Below are 16,560 nucleotides of genomic sequence, written 5' to 3'. Positions count from 1 at the left end.
TTTTTGCGACTTCTGAAACATTACAGAAAAAAAGTTATAGCGAAAATTCCACGATGACCTGTTTGGAGCAGCGAAACCCTAGAATCCAAAGCTCTGATACCAAATGTTATGAAACCAGCTCACAAAAAGATAGAAAAGAGAGATCCACGCCTTAGAATTCAGCCTCTTCGAGGGGGAAACCTCCTTTACATTACATAAATGAACAATTCTTGGATGATACAAATGAAAATACCTCCTTTCTATATATAGGAGTCTAAGTGGTCCCAATACAATCAAAGCCTACATAACAATAATATTGTAGGGCACAACAATAACAATAGTGGGCTTCTATGTGGCACAATAGTAACAATATGGGCACTACATGGGTACATCAATATAAATAAGGGGTATAACTACAATAGTAATGGGGTAATCACTAGTATTATAGGGACCCAACATTCCTCTTCTAGAGAAGGGTTTAAATTCTTTTGAGAACACCAAATAGTTTGGTTAGCCACAGTGAATATATTTTATTATTTAATAAATTAATGTTAGACATACTTATGGCCAACTAGACTCATACCAAACAACACAAGTTATAAAATCTAGGGAGAAAGCATGCAAACTAAGAGATCAAAGGGATCTTCCTGTAGCTGGAGCTTAGTTGATTATGGCATGAGACAATGTGAATATATGGATGAGATAGTGATGTTGGCCTCTTGCTTAATGACTTTTATGCTCAGTGAAGTACCCTTAATTATGCATGGGCACCCTCTAGGAGAACCAAGTGAATACTGACCAATGTATGCACCAAGTACAACATGGACGTGTTGAAAATAGCAACAAGAAATGATAAAAATAGAATCCAGAAATTCCAATTTTAATTTGTCCTTGAATTAAAATTTTGAATTAAAATCGAATTTAGTCTCACCAGCTGCTTGGAAATAATTAAGTAATTCATTATGGATTAATTAGTTGGAGAAATTCAAGTTAGAAGTCTTTCTATAGTCATGCAATAGTTATCCCTTAAATTAAGGAGATTATCCCTTAATTAAGGAGATAAGATTGAGTTATATTTGAGTTGTAATTAGTTAGCTTAGTTTACTGAGTTAATTCCAGTTAAATTAGTTCCAAAATGTTTGAGGAACTAATTATGAGTTATCATTAGTTGATGCATGCATGCACTCAACCAGTGTACTCTAGATAACTGAAGTTTCCCTCATCAGAAACTCATGCATGTCTATTTTGAGAAAGACCCAATTGAGATTAAAGACAAGGACAGTGTACTATCATTTGCATGTGTTTTGCTATAAAGGAAACTCATGCATGTAGTCAAGGTAAGGTTCCTTAAGGATTGTGCAGTTTTACAGTGTGTAAGAGAAGTGTTCCACTTGGTTGAAGGTGAATCATCCCAGAGGAACAACACAAGGAAATAGGAGCTTGGAGGGTAGACGAGAAGGCTTGTGAGAAGCTTTGATTTCCTGTGAGCATCCAGGAAGATTGTACTGAGATAGCTATGAGAGCTAAGGCTTTGTATAATTCTCATGTATTTCCACCTTGTATGATAATACAGATAGTGGGCTTTTTAGCTAAGGGTTTCCCCAAAGTATTTTCATGTGTATTATGCATTGATTCTTCTTATTCTGGTTATATGTGCTCAGCTCAATTTTGCTCAATTTTAAGCTTCCGCAAATTGATAGTAGAAGTAGGTTATAATATTTTTCTTTGGTATATTGCATTATCGGGTTAATCTACAGTCAGATTTTCTACATAAGTCTCAGAGCGAGATTTGTAGAGAACTTACATAATTTCTACATGGTATTGGAGCCAAGTTTATCGGAGCTGCGTGTTGAGAATGCAACAAGATGATGGAGCTTAGTGGAAAGGAGTCGCCTTCACTAAGTTGGCCCGCAGGCTATTTTTGGCGCAAAGTCTATTTTTAGACTATGTCTATTTTTTAGACATATGGATCATGGTCTATGAATTGCAGGATGCTATTTGTGGATGATTGGTCATGTTGGTAAAAATAGATAGACTTCTATTTTTAGACATATGGGCGGTTTCTATTTTTAGAATGCCAGGCTAAAAATAGAACAGTTGAATATTATTAGCTCATAATAATATTTGGACTATAAATGTTATCTTATCCTCTTGGAGCACTTCAGTTTGAGCTACAGATGTGGCACATGCAGCTGTCAGAAGGAAATACGCTTTTCTTATGAGTCAGTTGAGTTATTGCATGGTGGACTTCAGTTAGAACTCAAGTGATTGAGTTTGGTGGAGTTGATTGAGGAGTTGATGGAGTTGTGTTCAGTTTGACTTGGTTGAACTAGTTGTATTTAGTCTAACTGTAGAATACACTAGTGATGAGTGATGTGAATTAATTATTAATTAATTCACTAATTATTAACTCATAAAGCAACTAAAGAATACATCAGTTAACTCAGTGCATGGATAGTTCAGTGGAGACAGGTGTTAGAGGTTGAGATTGCTATCAGTTGTGACTATAGTTGTGAATGAGATTTGCACAATCAATGGATTGAGTATTAACAATGAGGATTGCGTGGTTCAGCCAAGGAAATACGAGTTTGGACCAGCCATACTCATCTATTCTCATGCAAGATTGCGCAGTGGAGGCAGGCAAGCAGTGGAGGAGATTTGAACCTGTGATTGATTCAGATCTGAGCTAGTTTGTGTGTAACAAGTGGAGATAGTACTGAGTACTTGTGAGGAGTATTGTACTATGTATTGTTACATGTTCTCAATCAATATAATATACAAATAGTGTGGGGTTTTCAGCTGTATGCTTTCCTCGGGTTACATATTGTGTTAATGTGTCCATGCGATTGATGTTTCATTGTTTTTAATTATGCAAAATTGATGATCAACGTAGAGGAGGTTATGTATTATGCATGTATTCCGCAATAGTGTATAATCAGGATAATCTCTGTGAATAAGTTTCATATTATTCAAAATTTCTACATGGTATCAGAGCAGAGTTGATCATCAGATCTATTATTCAGAAAGTGTTTACATTTTATTTCTTCAGGCAGAGTCTGTAATCGGGCAAGGTAGCCTCTGGATTCATACTTCCTTTGGAAGGTGATATATCCAGTAAAATCCCATACAGTCAATATCTGTACGAGAAATACTTTGTTCTCATGAATTTTAGATCAAAAGCGGTTGAGTTTTGAGCTGGTGGAATTCGAATTTGCAGCAGTGTTTTCTTGGTGTCAAAGTTGAAATGTCTTTCAACAGATTGCGATTGGAGTATGCCCTTGAGGGCAGCTCGAATTATATTGCGTGGAAAGATAGGATGGAGGCACTGTTAGATGACAATGGGCTGAAGGAGTTCATAGGGGCTGAGGTCCCAAAGCCTACTGATACTGCTCAAGTTGAGGCTTGGCAAAAGAAGACAGCAAAGTTTCGAAGGATTCTGTTGGACGGCATGAAGGATCACATTGTGTCTAGCCTGCATGGAAAGGCTTCTCCATACTTGATGTGGAAAGTGTTGAAAGATTTATTCCAAAGCAAGAGTGACCAAAGGAATTTGGCACTCAAGGATAAACTCATAAACATTAAGTGTGAGAAAGGAGACAGTATGCCCAAGTATCTCACGAAGTTCACTCAATGCAGGGATGAGCTGGGAAGTGTGGGGGTGACTGTCGATGATGAGGACTTGGTGAGTTTGGCTCTTCTTGGTCTTCTGAAGAGTTGGCATTCCTATCAAGACTCTGTCAATGGTCGGGAGAAATTGCCAGGATGGGAGAGACTTTGGTCAGATCTTGTGTAGGAGGAGATCAGGCGGAATACCAAGGACAGATCTTCATCAAAGGCAACTGATGAATAAAATTGTGCTTTGGCTACCAAAGCAAAGAAGGGGAAGAACAAGAAAGCTTCTCATTCTGGTGTGAAAGGCAAGAAGTATGACATGTCCAAGGTGAAGTGCTTTCACTGTCACCAGCACGGACACTATGCCACAAATTGTCCACAGAAGAAGAAAAATAAGCAAGTTGCTGGATCTGTAGCAGGAGAGGCCTTAGCCTCGCAGTTTGAGCTTGATTTTTCGTTGATCACATGCTTGGTATCAAGTGTGATGGGATCGGTATGGTTCTTGGATAGTGGTGTGTCTTTTCACATGACAAGAGATCGAGATTTGTTTTCTGATCTGGAGGAGAAATATCTTGGAGTGCACATCGAGATGGGCGATGATGGTAGATACAGTGCGACCAGTATCGGTACCATTTCCTTTGAGAGGGAGTCTGGTAAACCCTTCGTATTGAAGGAAGTGATGCATGTACCAGGATTGAAGAAGAATCTTATCTCTGTGGCGATGTTAGAAGACAAGGGATATGATGTTTTTTTCAGCGAGGGAAAGGCTTTCCTGCGCAGTAAGACAAATGGAGAAACCCGGAAGATAGGGGTTCGAGTCAAGAAACTTTATCAGTTGCATGTAGATGGCTACGCAGCAATGGCATGCAAGGCAGAAGGATTGGTGAGCCGGGATGATGGTGAGCTGTGGCACAGGAGATTGGGCCACCTTCACCATGGAGCCTTGAAGATACTGCAGTAGATTACTACTCGGCTTCCTAAAGGCACTCTTGTGCAGTCAGATCAGTGCAAGGGGTGTACTTTGGGAAAATTTGTGAAAGCCACCTTTCATGAGAAGGATAGTCGCGCCACAACGATCCTTGAGAGAATTCACACAGATGTGTGTGGACCTTTCTCAGTAGCTTCGACAACAAAGCACAGGTATTATGTGATCTTTGTTGATGATTTCTCTCGAAAGTGATGGATCTTCTTCATGCAGAAGAAGAGCGAGACATACTCAAAGTTCTGTGAGTTCAAAGCACTGGTCGAGAAGGAGTCGAGGAAGAAGGTGAAGGCTCTTAGGAGTGACAATGGTGGTGAATTCATCTCTGGCGAGTTCAAGGACTTCTGCAGCACAGAAGGGATTTGAAGAGAGCTCATAGCTCCCCATAACCCACAGTAGAACGAGGTTGTTGAGCAGAAGAACAAAACGATCGTGGGTGCTACACGGGCAATGTTGCATGATCAGGGCCTACCCCTTCACTTGTGGGCGGAAGCATGCAATACTGCAGTATATGTGCAGAACCATTGTGCTCACAGGATACTTGGCATGAGTACACCTGAGAAGGCTTATTCTGGTAAGAGGCCTGATATTTCTCTTTTGAGGATTTTTGGTTCTAACATTTACATGCATGTGACGAAGGATGCCAGGAAGAAGCTAGAGCCGACTGCAGAGGTTGGGATATTTGTGGGGTACACTAATACGCCCCACAACTATTGAGTGTATTTGCCAGACAGTCGCAAGACTGTTGTGCGATGGGATATAGAATTTCAGGAGGAGAAAGCCATGAAGTGTTCACTTGAGAGGGAGCCACACTTGCATGCAGATGAGGAGCTATTAGTTCCTAAGGATGAGCTTCAGGACGTGGATCAGCCACAGGACGAAGTTCATGGAGTGGAAGAGACCACTCATGCAACGCCAACCATCAGAGGGCGAAAGCGCATGACAGAAGCTGAGCGACTGGCTCAAGATGCAGAGAAGGTTGTAGGACCACCTACAGCTCAACGTAGACAGAGACAGTCACCTGATCGGTACATTGGATACATGGCTCTTGTGAGAAAATGTGTTGTGACTGAGCCATCCTCTTTCGAGGAAGTTGTGGAGGATCCCGCATGGGTAGATGCCATGGTGGAAGAGTATGATTCGATTGTCAGAAACAGTGCATGGGAGATTGTCCCAAGACCAGAAGGGAAATCAATGGTGGGTTCGAGATGGATCTACAAAGTGAAGCAGGCAGCTGACGGGAGTGTGGAGAAGTACAAGGCAAGATTTATTGCCCGAGGCTTTTCACAAATCGAGGGGATCGATTATGAGGAGACCTTTGCACCTGTCGCAAGGTATTCTTCCATACAGATGATTCTTGCTCTCTCAGCATAGATGGGGTGGCACATTCATCAGATGGATGTGAAGACTGCATTCCTCAATGGAGTCATTGAGGAGGAAGTGTACATAGAGCAGCCCGAAGGTTTCAAGATCTTCAGCAGTGAGTCGCATGTGTGCAGGCTCAAGAGAGCGCTGTATGGGTTGAAACAAGCACCTCGTGCTTGGTACACACGGATAGACAGTTATTTCACCGAACTTACATTCTCCAAGAGTGAGGCGGATCCTAACCTATACCAGATTGTGGTGGAGGGTAAGTTGCCTATCATTGTACTTTATGTAGATGATTTGATTCTGACAGGTGATGAGCTATTGATACTTTCATGCAAGGATGATCTTGCTAGGGAGTTTGAGATGAAGGACCTCGGCCTCCTTCATTATTTCCTGGGATTGGAAATTTGGCAGTGCAGTGATGGACTATTTGTTTCTTGGGGTAAGTATGCTCGGGAGATACTGGAGAAGTTCAACATGAATGGCTGTAAGCCTGTTGATACTCCTCTTCCTGGAGGTTGGAGGAAGGAGGATGCTACTTCAGCAGAGGTAGTGGATGCCACTGTTTATTGACAGTTGGTGGGGTTGCTTATGTATCTGGTCAATACACGACCCAATATATGCTATGTTAACCAGCTTTCACAAGCTATGGTTAAGCCAACCAAGCTCTTCTAGAAGGCAGGCAAGCATGTATTACGTTATCTCAGACGCACATTGGGATATGGATTGTGGTACAGATAGGAGGATGAGGTGAAGCTATGTGGCTTCACAGATGTAGATTAGGTAGGGATCCCAACGGACAGAAAGAGCACATCTAGAGGGATTTTCAGTATCGGGTCAATAGCAGTTTCTTGGTACAGCAGGAAGCAGAGATCCGTGGCACTCAGTTCAGCAGAGGCCGAGTATATGGCAGCAAGTTTGGCTGCATGCGAGGCTATATGGATGAGGAAGATCTTGGTCGGGTTGTTCGGTTCATGCTTGGAGCCTACTGTGATTTATTGTGATAAACAGAGTTGCATTAAACTCTCAGCTAATCCAGTATTTCATGATAGATCTAAGCACATTGACATCAGGTACCATCATATCAGAGATTGTGTGCAGCGAAGAATCATGTTACTTTCATACATTCCAACGGATGATCAGGATGCTGATATATTGACGAAGGCGCTCACCAGGAGCAAATTAAAATACCACCGTGGTAGGATAGGGGTTGTTGATAATCCATATCTTGTTGAGAGGGAGTGTTGAGAATGCAACAAGATGATGGAGCTTAGTGGAAAGGAGTCGCCTTCACTAAGTGGGCCCGCAGGCTATTTTTGGCGCAAAGTCTATTTTTAGACTATGTCTATTTTTTAGACATATGGATTATGGTCTATGAGTTGCAGGATGATATTTGTGGATGATTGGTCATGTTGGTAAAAATAGATGGACTTCTATTTTTAGACATATGGGCGGTTTCTATTTTTAGACTGCCAGGCTAAAAAAAGAACAGTCGAATATTATTAGCTCATAATAATATTTGGACTATAAACATTATCTTATCCTCTTGGAGCACTTCAATTTGAGCTACAAATGTGGCACATGTAGCTATCAGAAGGAAATACGCTTTTCTTATGAGTCAGTTGAGCTATTGCATGGTGGACTTCAGTTAGGACTCAAGTGATTGAGTTTGGTGGAGTTGATTGAGGAGTTGATGGAGTTGTGTTCAGTTTGACTTGGTTGAACTAGTTGTATTTAGTCTAACTGTAGAATACACTAGTGATGAGTGATGTGAATTAATTATTAATTAATTCACTAATTATTAACTCATAAAGCAGCTAAAGAATACATCAGTTAACTTAGTGCATGGACAGTTCAATGGAGACAGGTGTTAGAGGTTGATATTGCTATCAGTTGTGACTATAGTTGTGCATGAGATTTGCACAATCAATGGATTGACTATTTCCAATGAGGATTGCATGGTTCAGCCAAGGAAATACGATTTTGGATCAGCCATACTCATCTATTCTCATGCAGGATTGCGCAGTGGAGGCAGGCAAGCAGTGGAGGAGATTTGAACCTGTGATTGATTCAGATCTAAGCTAGTTTGTGTGTATTAAGTGGAGATAGTACTGAGTACCTGTGAGGAGTATTGTACTTTGTACTGTTACATGTTCTCAATCAATATAATATACAGATAGTGTGGGGTTTTCAACTGTATGCTTTCCCCGGGTTACATACTGTGTTAATGTGTGCATGCGATTGATGTTTCATTGTTTTTAATTCTGCAAAATTGATGATCAACGTAGAGGAGGTTATGTATTATGTATATATTCCGAAATAGTGTATAATCAGGATAATCTCTGTGAATAAGTTTCATATTATTCAAAATTTCTACATTGTGAACAGTATAAGGAGAAGATAATTTGAAGTTTGAAGTTCAGGGTTGCAAGTGCAAATCGAATTCTTATCATACTTCAAGGTTAGCCAATGGTGTTCTATGGCTTGAGACTCAAGTATGCCTTGGAAGGTATCTCGAATTACATAGCATGGAAAGATCACATGGAGGCTGTATTAAAAGACAATGGCTTGAAGGATTTCATTGATCAAGAAATCCCAAAGCCAGGTTCAACTAATGCACAAGAGTTGGCTGAGTGGAAGAAGTGTGTGGCGAGGGCGAGACAAATCATCCTTGAGGGAGTTTGAGACAATATTGTCTCAAGTCTCCATGGGAAGGATACTCCATTTTCAATGTGGAAGACATTGAAGGACCTCTACCAGAACAGTAGCGACCAGAGGAAATTGGCACTCAAGGATAAGCTTCGAAGAATCAAGATGGAGAACGGTGATACTATTTCCACATATCTGAACAAGCTCACCACCTGTAGAGATGAGCTTGGAAGTGTTGGAATAAATACTACCAATGATGATATGGTGAGCCTCACTCTCTTTGGCCTCCCAAAGAGCTAGAATAGCTACCAGTACTCTGTGAATGGAAGGGAGAAATTGCCAGATTGGGAACGATTGTGGTCGGATCTGATGCAGGGGGAGATCAGGAGGAGCACACGATATGGTTCTTCATCCAAGGATGATGATGAAGAAAATATTCCCTTAGTTAGTAAGGCAAGGAAAGGGAAGGGGAAGGATTCCCATTCCAAATTGAATTCTTCTCATGGAGGGAAGAAGGGTGACAAGTCTAAAGTGAGATTCTTTAATTGTCACAAGATGGGACATTATGCAACTAGTTGCCCATCGAAGAAGTCCAAGAAGGGATCCTCAAAAGGATCGGAAGGTGAGGCATTAGCCTCTCAGTTCGAAATGGACATTACCCTCATTGCATGCATGGTGTCACCGATGATGGGTTGTGTTTGGTATCTTGAAAGTGGAGCCTCATTCCACATGACTGGTGATAAAATTTTATTTAGTACCTTGGAGGAGAAAGACCTCAAGATGCGCATAGAGATGGGTGATGATGAAAGGTATAGTGTTTCAGGAGTTGGCACGGTTGCTTTTCAGAGGGAGCATGGAGCGCCTATCACCCTGACAGATGTGAAGTATGTGCCTGGACTGAAGAATAACTTGGTATCAGTCGCGATGTTGGAGGACAAAGGCTACAATGTTGTCTTCAGTAAAAGAAAGGCATTCCTTAGACACATCGCCACGAGACAGGCAAAACAGATCGGTTCACGAGTTAAGAACCTGTATTCTCTTGAGGTTCAAGATGAATGCAAAGCCTTGAGGAGCAAGGCAAATGTTAGAGACTTGGTGGTTGAGAGGGAGAGTAAATTACCTCTCAACATGCAGTCCCAAAAGAAGTCTCAGACAATTGTGGAGGAGCCACAATTGGAGAAGTGGGTAGAGGGATCACATGCAGCCATACCTCCAGGTGTGAGGTGGGGCATTGTGAAGTGATAGTATCAAGAAGGCTCAAATTGGGCAGGGTCGATTGAGATGTTTTATCTCATGGATCGTACCTTGCTATGGGAGCCCAAAGTACATAGTAGCGGGAGGAATCAGTGGGATTGATGCAGTAAGAGATCAAAGTGACAGAGGCTAGAGCAGTTAAATACTGAAGAGCATAGAGAAGGATTGACAATAGTGCAGAAAGGTAGAGTCAGCCCAAGCACAAAGTTTTCAGTTGACAGAGGCAATAGCAGTCAGAGACTTTGATGACAGATGCATCATACTGATTCAGGTTGGATGTTTTTTTTTGTTTCTGAAGTTGTTGGAGCAACACCACTAAAGAGAAGTTTTGCATGCATAACATTCCAAAGGTTCACGATTGGGATCGAGTTGAATTCCTTTCTTGTCGAGAGGGAGTGTTGAAAATAGAAACAAGAAATGATAAAAAAAGAATCTAGAAATTCCAATTTTAATTTGTCCTTGAATTAAAATTGTGAATTAAAATCGAATTTAGTCTCACCAGCTGCTTGGAAATAATTAATTAATTCATAATGGATTAATTGGTTGGATAAATTCAAGTTAGAAGTCTTTTAGCAGTCATGCAACAGTTATCCCTTAAATTAAGGAGATAAGATTGAGTTATATTTGAGTTGTAATTAGTTAGCTCGGTTTACTGAGTTAACTCCAGTTAAATTAGTTCCAAATTGTTTGAGGAACTAATTGTGAGTTATCAGTCAGTTGATGCATGCATGCACTCAACCAGTGTACTCCAGATAACTGAAGATTCCCTCATCAGAAACTCATGCATGTCTATTCTGAGAACGACCCAGTTGAGATTAAAGATAAGGACAATGTACTATTAGTTACATGTGTTTTCCTATAAAGGAAACTCATGCATGCAGTCAAGGTAAGGTTCCTTGAGGATTGCGCATTTTTATAGTGTGTAAGAGCAGTGTTCCACATGGTTGAAGGTGAATCATCCCAGAGGAATAGCGCAAGGAAATAGGAGCTTGGAGGGTAGAGGAGAAGGCTTGTGAGAAGCTTTGATTGCCTGTGATCATCCAGGAGGATTGTACTGAGAGCTGGCTAGCTATGAGAGCTAAGGCTTTGTATAATTCTGATGTATTCCCACCTTGTATGATAATACAGATAGTGGGGTTTTTAGCTGAGGCTTTCCCTAAAGTATTTTCATGTGTATTGTGCATTGAATCTTCTTCTTCTGGTTATATGTGTTCAACTTGATCTTGCTCAATTTTGAGCTTCCGCAAATTGATAGTAGAAATAGGTTATAGTATTTTGCTTTGGTATATTGCATCATCGGGTTAATCTATAGTCAGATTTTCTACATAAGTCTCAGAGTGAGATTTGTAGAGAACTTGCATAATTTCTACAGGACGTCCCCCCCCACCATCACCTATGTAAGGTCCATAATATTATGGCCACTATGGTTACCACTTACAGATACCCGACCTGGGGGAAGAGTCCTAAGTCACATCCACATGCAAAGGTAAGGTATCTAGACTAAAAACCTACATAGATATTGATATAAGTGATTCATATGCTTCTTAAGGAAATCCTTAGAGTATTTTCAAGCCATGCCACTAAGACTAAGTGAAGCAAGTTAGATCACTCCATTAGCCCCATCGTAACCTTGTGATTGACCCCTGTGTAGGGTTTCCTAGGAAATGTATAACTACAAATGGATTTCAACACCTTAACTTAATATTCTAGTGTTTTCTTTGGTATCCTTGGATATTTAACCTACCACCTATTCCAAGGCCCTTAAATACTAAGCTAGTTTGGATGTGCTACCAAAGAAAAAAATAATTTATGGAATCAATTTTATTAATCATTTATTTTAGTGAAAGTTGTTTACTCAAGGGTAATGGGGTTCAACTGAGATGGTGTTAAATTACTGAAGACCAATCCTAATGCAAGCTATATGAAGTGCAATTTTTCATCTTCTCTTTCAATGAAAAATAATCAAGGAATGGTAGAGAGTATTTTCCTTTTTCCAAGTGACAAACAACCTCACCTTCACTCTCAATATTCTCTTTGAAATTCACTAAATTCAGGAAATAAATACAATCCAAGAAATGACCCAAAAGAAAAACACAAAAATAAAATCTCAAACAATGGCCAAAGCAAGAGTACCAAGCACTCAAAATCTCAAAACTATAGATTTGTAAAAGAAAATTAAAAACAATGGTTCATCAGACATGAAAAAACAATAAATTTAGATGGAAAGTAAGTTTTAGATCTACAGCTCAATGTAGACAACAAACACATACACCCATAATGACCTACAAGGGAAACAAAGAAAGCCCTATTAAAAAAAACAAGACTTGAGAGGCCAAAGTAAATTGAGATTCTTCATGATCTAAATGCATAAAAAATCACAAGTACTTCCTAAACCACTCAAATCTAGTTTGCTCTATCATTAAAGAAACAAAAGTACCAATCACTCTAAGAAGAAATTGAAACAATAAAGATCAACTTTGATAAATAAACCAAAATTACAAACATGAAACAAATTCATCCAAATCAAAGAACAACTTGATTAAATATGGTACATATATGATCATTAACATTCATAGGATGATAGATCTAAGGCTTTGTCAACAGATCTCAAAAGAAAAAAAAACATAATTTTTTTTAAATAAATTAAATTAAATTAAAAAATATAGCATAAATCTTCGAAGACAATTAGTTACTGAATACTCCCCCACCACACCCCCCCCCCGCAAAAAAAAAGTGTAATTTTATTTAATTATAAAATCACATTTTGTACAACCATCCCCAACATGTTTTCTGTAAAGAAGATCCACTAAACTGATTTAATCTCCAAAATGGCACATGCAATACATAAATGTCAAAATAAAAAAATTGTAAAGTCTAGGAAAAGAATAACCTATGAACTCTATGAAATGTTAATAGTCCACAAAAAGGACTCTGAGGAGCATAACATAATTCATTTCTAGAAAATTCTGACATATGATTCCAAAAATTAAACCCATTTTTAAATTTTTAGCTTCATCTTTAGACTGGTACTAGTTCAATGAATGGTGGATGATAGTACTCGTAATTTTTTTCATTCAACTTCTCACCAATCAACCATTTCACATGATCCAATTGTAAGATTTCTTTAGAAAGTTTGTCTACCTTTGTATTGAGCTCCTTGTAAACATGAGATAATCGAAAGAATTAAAAGTATCTTTTAATGTAATAGTTTCATTCAACAAAGGAACTAAAGTCAAATGATGACATTTGTTAAGTCCTTTAACCCAATTAATGATTAGTAGAGAGTCACCAAAGATTTGAATTTTTTCCACTACTTTTTCTATAGTAAATATCAGCAATAAGTTGAGTGCCTTCAATTTAACATAGTTATTTGTCCCAACTCCAAGTCCCATTTTGATTGTGAATGAATGATTTTCAGATAAATATATCTTTGCTCCTCCTCCACATAAATTTGGTTCCCCTTGGGAAGCACCGTCAAAGAAATCCAATGGGATAACCCTGTTTTTGTTGTCCAAATCGATTTGTCTACCATTAGTCACCTCATGTTTTTTAGGAAGAAGATAATAAATTCCAAATATTTGAGTAACTATGATATCAACAAGAACATTGTGATCATAAAAAATGACTTTATTCCTGATAATCTAGATACCCCAACAAAATAACAAAGGAATAATAATGAAAGGTTTAACCCCTCTAACAGATATGCATTGAAACCATACCTCCATTAATTCTTCCCCTTGCCAAATGCAATCACGTCCTAATCTATTTTGTAAAATTTCCAAAAAACCCTTGAAAATGAACACTGAATAAAAAGATGATTTGTTAATTCTTCCTATTCTTTGCATAAAGAACACCTATTAGGACCATGAAAGTTCCTCTTGGCCAAGTTGTCTGCAATGGGGATTTTGTTTGAGAGTGCATACCACATGAATAAATTTAATTTTACCAGCCACTTAAGTTTCTAAATTAAATTTCACCAGTCTCCTTGTATTTCTTGAATCGTGTCAGCAATTAGAACCAATTATCCTACTCTTGGATTATATCTTCCTTTTGGTTGAAAGGACCACAATAATTCATTTAGTTCCTAAGAGATATTTATATGTTCCCTTCTTAAATCATTTGTAAATCTATTCCATTGTTCATGATAAATCTGAGATAAACCCAATTTCTCATTTGTTATCCATCCTTGTTCCCATAAATTCCCATGTGCATGATCAACAAAATGATTGAGTCTATTGTGAACTTAACCATGAAGCAACTCAATGAAATATGGAGACAACCTATGATCTAGTTGGCTTCCCACCCAAGGGTCCATACCAACTCTTAAACAGGAACCATCACCAACCTTCTAGTCTAGTCCATCTTCAATGAGAGCAAAGGAAGTGATAACAACTTTCCAAATTACAAAATAATTAAGATTTCTCTTATTTGGATTCCTAATCCAATCCTCCATAGAAAGAGGATGGATATACTTCTTTGTGACTACTTTAGTCCATAAAGAATTGGTTTTGATTAGCCTCCACCCAAATTTTGTTGCAAGGGATTTTGCGAACATGGGAATACTTTTTAACCCCCATCATCTTGAATTCTTCGGAATATATATTCTATCCCACTTCACCCATGGAATGAAAATATGATCGAGTGAACAAGACCATAAAAATGTGTAGAATATTTTTCTAATTATTTTAAGTATTCCTCTAGGAACCCACGACAGTGAGATACAATAAATAGGTATAGCCTCCAAAACAAGACTTAACAAGTACCAATCTTCCTGTTATGAAACTGGCTCACAAAAAGATAGAAGAGAGAGATACATGCCTTAGAATTCAGCCACTTCGAGGGGGCAACCTCCTTTACATTACATAAATGAGCAATTCTTGGATGATTCAAATGACAAAACCTCCTTTCTATATATAGGAGTCTAAGGAGTCACAATATAACCCAGCCGACCTAACAATAATAATATAAAGCCACAAAAATAAAAATAGAGGGATTCTATGGGGCACAGTAATAACAATATGGGGGCAATAGGGGCACAACAATATTAATAACGGATACAACTACAATAGTAATGAGGTAATCACTAGTATTATAGGGACCCAACATGCCCCTCTCCTTCAAAAAAGTGTTGTCCTCAACGCTTTAGTAGTTCTGGATGCTTTTGTATAAAATTCTCATCCTCCCATGTGGAATCTTTAGCGGATAAGTTCTTCCACTTGATAAGATACTCTGAAATTGATTGATTTCGTAACTGTCGAGTTCTTGTTTCTGTGACTGCTTCTGGTTCCAATATAATTTTTCCTTCCTCGTCAAGTTCTGGCAATATTGTTTGAACTGGGAGCTTGTCGCCTATAACCTTCTTACAACATGAAACATGGAAAACTGGGTGCAATCGAGAAGCTGCAGGAAGCTCCAATTTGTATGCCATAGTACCAATCTTTTGCAACACCTTGTACGGACCATAATACTTTGGTGATAATTTATTATCCTTCTTAGCTTGCTTGAGGGACATTTGCTTATATGGTTGTAGCCGTAGGAATACCCAATCACCTACATCAAAACTTCTTTCACTGCGATGTTGATCTGCCTATTGTTTCATTCTATTCTGTGGCAACACAAGGTTATCCTTTAAGAGTTGGAGGACATGTTGTTGATGTTCGATGTGATGTTCCACTGCTTGAACCTTAGAATTTTCTATTAAATATGATGTGATGGATGGTGGCTGATATCCATAAAGTGCCATAAATGGGGTCATTTTTGTTGTTGTATGGAAGGAAGTGTTATACCACCATTCAACCAGAGGCAACCATTTGACCCATTGCGTCTGTTTATCAGATACAAAGAAATGAAGATATCCTTCCAAACATTTGTTTACTATCTCAGTTTTCCCATCAGATTGAGGATGATAAGATGAGCTATGAGCTAACTAAGTACCAAGACAAGAAAATAATTATGTCCAAAAATTTCCAATGAAAATGGGATCTCTGTCACTTACAATAATCTTTGGGTTTCCATGTAGCTTTTGAATTGTTTCCATAAATGCAGTAGAAACTGTACTGGCTTTAAATGGATGTGATAATGCACAAAAGTGTGCATACTTGGTAAGTCTATCAACTACCACCATGATGACACTCTTTCCCTCAAACTTGGATAAACCTGTGATAAAATCCATTGAAACCTCCTCCCAACATTGGCTTGGAATGGATAAAGGTTGTAATAGACCCGGTGTCTTAATTGTTTCAACTTTATTTTGTTGTCAAACCAAACATTCCGCCACAAAATTTTGAATATCTGATTTAAGGCCCTCCCAAAAAAATTCCTTCTTAACCCTGTGGTAAGTTCTTAAAAATCCTTAGTGCCCTCCTAAGGGAGAAGTGTGCAATTCCATAAGAATCTTTTGTTTTAGATAGGAATTCTTATAGAGGTATAAGTGATCTTTGTACCATAACGAATCATTTTGCTAGCTAAATGTATGAGATGTACTGGAGTCTTGTTGTAACTTTCGAATAAGTGCCCACACTTCTTCGTCATTCTTCCATTCCTCTCTTGCATTGTTTATCCAATCTAGTTGGATAATAGAAATGGCACACAACAATGCTTCTGTGGAGCTGTAACAAGGGTCTGTTTCACCTCTAGTTATCTCACATTACAAGTCAATCCGGGAGCATTTTGTTATTGTAAGGGACATCTTAATTTGAGGCTATTTGTCAGGATAA

Source organism: Pinus tabuliformis, chromosome 4_1 (genome assembly GCF_031772625.1).
Source record: "Pinus tabuliformis cultivar Carrire ecotype Pingquan chromosome 4_1, CPIR1, whole genome shotgun sequence".
Lineage (NCBI taxonomy): Eukaryota > Viridiplantae > Streptophyta > Pinopsida > Pinales > Pinaceae > Pinus > Pinus tabuliformis.
Note: the sequence above shows the minus strand (reverse complement) of the source record.